The following is a 7216-nucleotide window of genomic DNA, read 5'->3' as shown; positions in this document are numbered from 1 at the left end:
GATTTACCAATAGATTGAAATCACCCAGTACCGCCCAGGGGTTGGCAATGAGCTCTCGAATGTCGACCAATTCTTGCATAAAAGCAATCTTCTCGTGATCCTGTTGCGGTCCGTAAACTCCGGTTACCCACCATTGCGCTCCACCCAGGTGCTTGACTAGCGCCGTTAACGGATCATATATATTAAGCATGCTGCATGCAGGCCTCTCATGTATATTCTGCCATATGTTGACAAACAAACCAAGCAATTCCAATGCTGTACTTAGTTTTCTACATTACACCAAATCAAATGCGGAAATATAAAAATATGCTTTTGGACCATGTGATCCCGGGCTGTGAGAGGTAGCACGTGGGATTGTACATATAACAGCAGCAGGAAATTAACATGCTGTTGCCTCCTTGATTTGCTACTCCTCCCTTCCTTGGCCCATGCTTTCCTCCTCTATTTCTTCTGTGTTGTCTGCATCCTCCTCATCTTCATCCGCAGATTTCATCAGGGCAGCTAACCGAGGCAGGCCACCTTCACCCTCTGATTGGATAAAGTTAACATCGTCTGACCACTCCTGACAAGCAAAACGAATCAGTGGGCTCTAGCGTTTCCGGTAAACTAGTATACTATGGCAGAATCAACAAGAGGAGATTAAGAAAAATATACTAGTAACTACACATATTGGAAAAGAGCAACAAATTACCAATATATACAAATATTACCTGCAGATCAATGTTGGTCTCCATGTTGTAGGGCTCCCTTGTGTAGAATAGGTGCCATCTCTTTTCAATGCCTCCATCATCTGCATATGCCTCAACTTGCTGGATATGGCTGAACTTGTCCCACTCGGAACAAGACTCTCCCAAAGCCATGGAAAGGAGTATCACCGAGCAGCAATCCAGCAGCAAATGTCTTGGCTTTACAGTTTGCAGGTACGATGGGAGCTGCTTCTCGCTGTACTGAACTGTTAGCTTCTGGAGTGCAACCATCTCCTGCAGCAACTCGAGCTTCGGGCAGCAATAGATCTCAAGTTTTCGCAGCTTGGGAAAATTGGAGATCCTAGTCAGGTCGGGTAGTCCAGCAAGGCTGAGCTCGACTACAGAAGCAGAGTTTTCTATATACTGGAGCTGCTGGACATTGCATATGGTTAACTTTTTCAAAGACTTTGCATGGGAGGCAAGGCCAGGAGGGATGGACCTCAATTTGCAACTTCTGATTTTAAGTTCCTCCAAGGCCTGCATAGACTGCACTTCCTTCTCCCACTCCCACTCCTCCAATTCCGCCATTTCCCATAATATCATCTTGTGCAGTCTTGCAAACGAGACAGCAACCTGGGATGAAGCATGATGGCAGTGACTATGTGGCTGCACGAATTCAGACCTAACACGCTTGATTGTTGGAGCTTGTCCGACGTCTAGGTACTCTAAACATGGGAGCGCACACAAGCCATCTGGGAGTTGGGTGCAATATGCCATGTCCCACATCACTAAAATCTTTAAGCTATTGAGGGGCATACGCATCATTGTTGCTGACATCATCCATTTTGGGAGTTGACGCCCAAAATAGTTGTAGATACGAATATCTTCTATGCAAGGTGGAGGATAGAGCCCATCAAACACCTCCTCAACCATTCCTTGATCCTTCTCCGAGACTGAATCTTTGGTAAATTCATTGATGCCTAGTCTTCCCGTGCAGTTGAGGATCAGCTGGCTAAGACTGACCTTTTCACCAAGCTTGACCTTTGTGGCGAATGAGGCATCTGAAACATTCTGTAGATTCACTAACCCAATGCTCCTAAGATTGAAAAGAGGCCCAAGTTCTTCCAGACTACACCAATCACCATCCACATGGGCTGTGAACCCATATAGTGTCCTCAAATTAGTGAGAGCACCGAACCCCCTGGGTATACTATTTACACGTGTGCCATCAAGATCAAGATGTCTCAGTTCATGTAACCTCACAATGCTATTAGGAAGTTTCACAACACTCTCACAATCTTCAAGACTAATGTGTTGTAGGAATTTCATCTTATGGATGTTCTCGGGCAGCCTATCTAAGTCATTGCACTTTATTAATGCTAGATACCTCAAGTGTTTGAGCTGATACAGAGATTCAACCAAGACATCAAATTTGGTTGATTCTATATGTAGCATCCGTAGGCTTGAAAATGTTTCCAATGAATCACCCGACTGAATCTTGAAATTTCCAATTAACATTAATGATCTAAGTGATTTATGCTTTTGTAAACTTCTCCACTCAGGTTCATCTGATTCTATTCCTTTGGTTTCTATAGACAACCTAAGAAACCCTTGCAAACTAGGTTTGATGTTAATATTTTCTCCTTTATGAAGTATCAATGCATCATCTCTAGCTACAAATTGAGCAAATGAGCGAACAACATCATGCATGTTGCAGAGATATTGACCAATACCATATGGAACTGGCTCTATAAGGTTCCTTAGTATTAGCTGCCTATAGTACTGATGTCCCAATTCTTCTAATCCATCTGGGTTTCCGTGTACAAACCCTTCACTGATCCACATCCCGACAATCACATCTGATGGTAAAACTATAGGTATGTGGGAGAAGTGCAGAAAGCATTGCCTCAAACAAGAGGGTAAGTCCTCATAGCTAAGACATATTGCATAATTTAGCTCTTCTGACATTTGAGATACTGACCATAAATCGTCGTTTAGAACCTTTTGCCAAGCACGTTGATTTTTCTCCCTCTGGCATAATAGCCCTCCCACCACCTTTACAGCAAGTGGCAGACCATCACACTTTTCTATAATCTGCAAGCCAATATCCTTTAGAATCTCAATCTCGGGTTCATATTTTTCTGTTGTGACTACCTGCAAGGAGTTGAAATATATAGTTATCTTTTGCAAAAAAAGGTAATATATAGTTAATAACAAACACATACTGCATTAGCAGTGTCTACTGCCACTGTTTTGTTCGCACAGTTGCTAGATCGTTGAGATATACTAACAAGTGATATCTTGGTCTTAGCTGCATATGCATGTTGTAATCATAAACTATACAGTTTTTCAAATAAGTTGCTAACTTCACATAATGTATCACATGTGCATGGTCGACTGTTACACATATGAGTGAATAAATCTAACAGTAAATTGAAGGAAGCATCGAAAGTTTAATGTGTTGAACATAACAAGCCCATTGTTCACAAGCATCAGTTTGTGCACTGCCCATTCACAACAAATTAGCACTAGTACATGTTATAGTATTTATCAAAGAGTGGTTGACAAAGAATGGAAATGGATTTAGGATATTAAGCAAGTTAATCTGCATGGAAGTAAACCAATCTAGATTATTAAATATTAAGTGTAGTAAGAGGTTACTGCTAGTAAGTATGTATGCTGACCTGCTTCTTGAGCAATGACCATGCATCTTTAGCACCTAATTTGTCAACATGGTGATAGGGCAACCGTGTCATGTCTTGTGGTGATAAGGACTCTGCTGCCGGGGCCGCCGTAGCTAAAGGGAGCCATCAGTAATTTGTCCCATGCATCGACACCCCACATGTCATCTAGTACAAGAAAGAACTTCTTGTCCCTGATGGCGTTATTGAGAGCACCGACAAGTAGGTCTCTGTCTCGGGCTCCTCCACCTCCAGGTAGGTCTCCACCAACAGCGATGATAGCCTTATTCAATAGCTCAATATCATTGAAATCTTGGGTGATGCTAAGCCATATATTCTTAGTGAACTTGCCTTTGATACTGTCATCATTGAAGACCTTCTTGCTGAGGGTGGTCTTCCCAATCCCACCGGCACCAACAATGGCCACCACCATGAAGCGATCTCTCTTGTCACTAGCAGCTTCCCTTGTAAGCACCTCCACAAGTGCCCTCGTGTCCTCCTCAATCTTATCACCAACTGCACCTGACCGCTCCATCAGTGAATCAGTTTTGCGACCAGTTGCATGATATCCAGTCATCTTTCGGTCTTGGTAGGCTTCTAGCTTGATGAAATTGAAACTGCTGCCCCTCTTGCAAATATCATCCAAATTTTGGTTGAGCATCTTGATGCGGGTGCCGATGTCATGGGCGTGCAGGGGATTCCGCATGCAAACGAGCAGAGGGTTAAGGCACCCCCTGTCCTTGGTTTGACCTTGCTCCATGGCCTTGAGCTGACATAGGTCGACGATGTCAGTGGCCAGGTACATGGCACGCTTCAGTTCCCCCACCCACCCACGCACACTCTCATCGGTGATGTTCCTCCTATCAGCATCAGCAAGGAAATTCTTGAGGTCCCCAAGCTTGATGCTCAGGTCTTTGATCCCGTCGGACACGCCGATTAGCATGGTGACCTCCTCTTTGGCCATCTCGGAGAGCATGCTGGTCATGTAGGATGCCAAAGCATCGAGGACCCCCGCCATTGGTTGCAGGATTCACTCACGTTTGAGCTGGTACTGAAAACAAGCATTGAAATAAAAATTTAGTCCTCTGTATACTACCTCGCTTTTTCACACCAATAATCCCATGCTAACAGGATGGATAATCAGATTTGGTCAATCGAGACAAGCAACAAATCCCAAGGAAAGAATGTAGCTGGCAAACTAGAAGACAGTGCACACAAATTTGGCTAGAAATAAAACCGATGTAGCATTTACCTTGAACACAAACACCAACAATTGAAACGGAAATGCACAAGTTCAACAGTTTCAAAGAAAGAAACATAGCTTGAAGGCGTGGTGTAGCTGGAATGAGCAAAGTACCTTGAATCTACTGGAGAGATCAGAGACGGATCTTGTGTTTGCCCTTGCTGCAGAGCAAAAACCTGGACAGATCTCCCTTGCTCTCTGGGAAGTAGCTACAGGTTTCAGTGGCTTGAGCTGGCACTGAACAAAAAGTCATCTGTATTACTACCTTTATCACACATCAACAATTCCAAGCTTAAAATTGGTTGATGCACGTCGCCGCCATGGAAAAGAAGGATAATTAGATTTTAGTCACTAGAGACAATCAACAACTCCTTCTAAAGGGAAATGTGGCTTGCACACAAAGTTGAGGAGACAAATAATTTTAGAGAGTAAAGAATATAAGTAAAGTAGTGTGGTGGTCTGGTGGAGCAGGAATCAGTTAGGTACCTAGATGAGAGACATATCTGAATGTCCGCGAGCATGTTGGTGATATAGGTTGCTAAAGCATCAAGAACCGCTGCCCCTGGTTCTGGGTTCCTTCTCCCTTGAGCTGGTACTGGGAACAAGCATGCAAATAAAAATTAGTCCTCGTCATTAGTACCTATCACACATCAACAATCCCATGCTAAAATCTGATTCATGTGAAATAAAATTCACTCACTGCAGTCTATCAACAAAATCAGTTGTAAAGGGGAAAATGTGGCTTGCACACAAGAAGACAATGCACACAAAATTGAGGAGATGATCTCTTGAGTAGAGTGGTGGAGCTGGAATCCACGAATTTACCTTGAATCGACCGGAGAGATGAGATTGGTTGGCCCTTGCCCTCGAGCAGATCTTTCTTGCTGTCTGGAAAGTAGTTGCAGGGCCCGCTCGCTCGTTTAGCTGGTACGGAAACGAAACATGCAGTTAAAATGAGTCCTATGTATTACGACGGAGCACCTTTTGTACATTTCCAACAATTGTATGCTACATAAGGCGGATAACCAGATTCATTCATTAGAGAATAACTACAATTCTGAAGGGAAAAAATGTGGCTTCACACACAAAATAAAACCGATGTATTATTATCTTGCACAAACGCCAACAAGCCTAACGGAAAGACACAACCAAGACCATCTCTTTCGAAGGCAAAACAAAACAGTAATAGGTAGAGTAAGTGTGGTGGAGCTGAGTTACCTTGAACTTGAATCAAGTGGAGAGATCCGTGATGAGGAGTGAGCAGTCGATGCAGATCCAGCGAGGGAGATATAAGGCAGCCATCCAGATCCAGGTCAGGGAGTTACAAGCGATCCAGCTGGATGTGGCAATCAACACCTGTATTTATCCCCAAAAGAAAAGCGTGTCATGTTTATTGTTACGCCCAGTGCTTCACTTCCTAGCTGGCTACCTATATGCACCTCACATCCAGTACATGTTTTAAGTAAATTAAGTTACACACAACAAGAAATTAGTCAACTGCCCAGCTAGTTGAGGATATGCGTACGTGCATGCTTCTCATAAATAAAGTTTCTGCAGAGTAGAAAATAAATAGAGAAAGAAAGAAAGAAAGCCCATGGACGGTAGCAATGCAATTATTGAAGAGAAATTACCTTCAATTGGTTGAATTCCTCTGCCTTCCGGTGTTTCTGTAGTCTTGCCAAATACTGTTGTGCAGCTGCATTCAAAAAAAAAAGTTGGTGTGCAGCTCGTGGGTACTCGAGAGGACGGAGCTTCCTTTATATAGGCTATATGGGAAGTTGTGGCAAATTAGTTTAAAATTTGATGACGACTCACACACTTAGTGGCAACGGATCATGCTGCTATCTGTTGAGTATCATCATTATGGACAATGCTACACCTCCGAACAATTTCCAAGGGAGTAAAGTTACGGGATGAGCTGTCAAGATGTGATAGGAAATCAAAGATAGAGCCGGGCCACCTCAGAAAATCAGAGGGGAGATGATTTATGGCGAAATGAATCCATAGGCAAAATCCATAGAAGCCATCTGTAAGCCTAGCATTTTTTGCATGAGATTACTTAGGAAGTATAGTATAGTGTAGGACTTGTACTCCTAGAAAGTCATGTACTCACTAAATATATGCCCAGGAGACTCAAGCAATACAATAAACGATTCCACTAAATCCCTCTTTGTCCCTTCTAACATGGCATCAGCCTAGTCTCGATCCCAACCCTAGTCGAGGTTGCTTCCTCACCACCCCGCCCCCGGGGCGGTCGATATCCATGATCATCACCGGGAGCTGCGTCACCCATACCTACGGTTTGTCTGCCGATTGTGTTGATCGGCTGCCCTGGAGAGTCGTTTTCCCGGTCCGTGGATTGGGTCTTTCTCGCTGACCGGTCGATTGATTAGTGTGATTTGATTTTCCTATCTAAGATCGGTTTGCCTCATGCGCCGCCGTTCTTGGTCTACATCGCACATCTGCTTCATCAACATGATCGGTTGCAACCCTAAAAATTTGGCACCAGTTTCCGTTGCCGGCAACAACCGAAATACAGAACAATGCACATGCCTGGTTACTATGCCATGGTCCTCATGGATGACTATGTGCGTGCAGGTCCAACT

General features: G+C 43.7%; 1 pseudogene; it reads right to left on the bottom strand.

Annotated features, from left to right (window-relative positions):
• Positions 1-227: 227 nt before the first annotated feature.
• Positions 228-6378, bottom strand: LOC123090498 (disease resistance protein RGA2-like; annotated as a pseudogene).
• Positions 6379-7216: the final 838 nt, after the last annotated feature.

Source organism: Triticum aestivum, chromosome 4B (genome assembly GCF_018294505.1).
Source record: "Triticum aestivum cultivar Chinese Spring chromosome 4B, IWGSC CS RefSeq v2.1, whole genome shotgun sequence".
Classification (NCBI taxonomy): domain Eukaryota; kingdom Viridiplantae; phylum Streptophyta; class Magnoliopsida; order Poales; family Poaceae; genus Triticum; species Triticum aestivum.
This window is presented reverse-complemented; position numbering and strand designations above follow the sequence as displayed.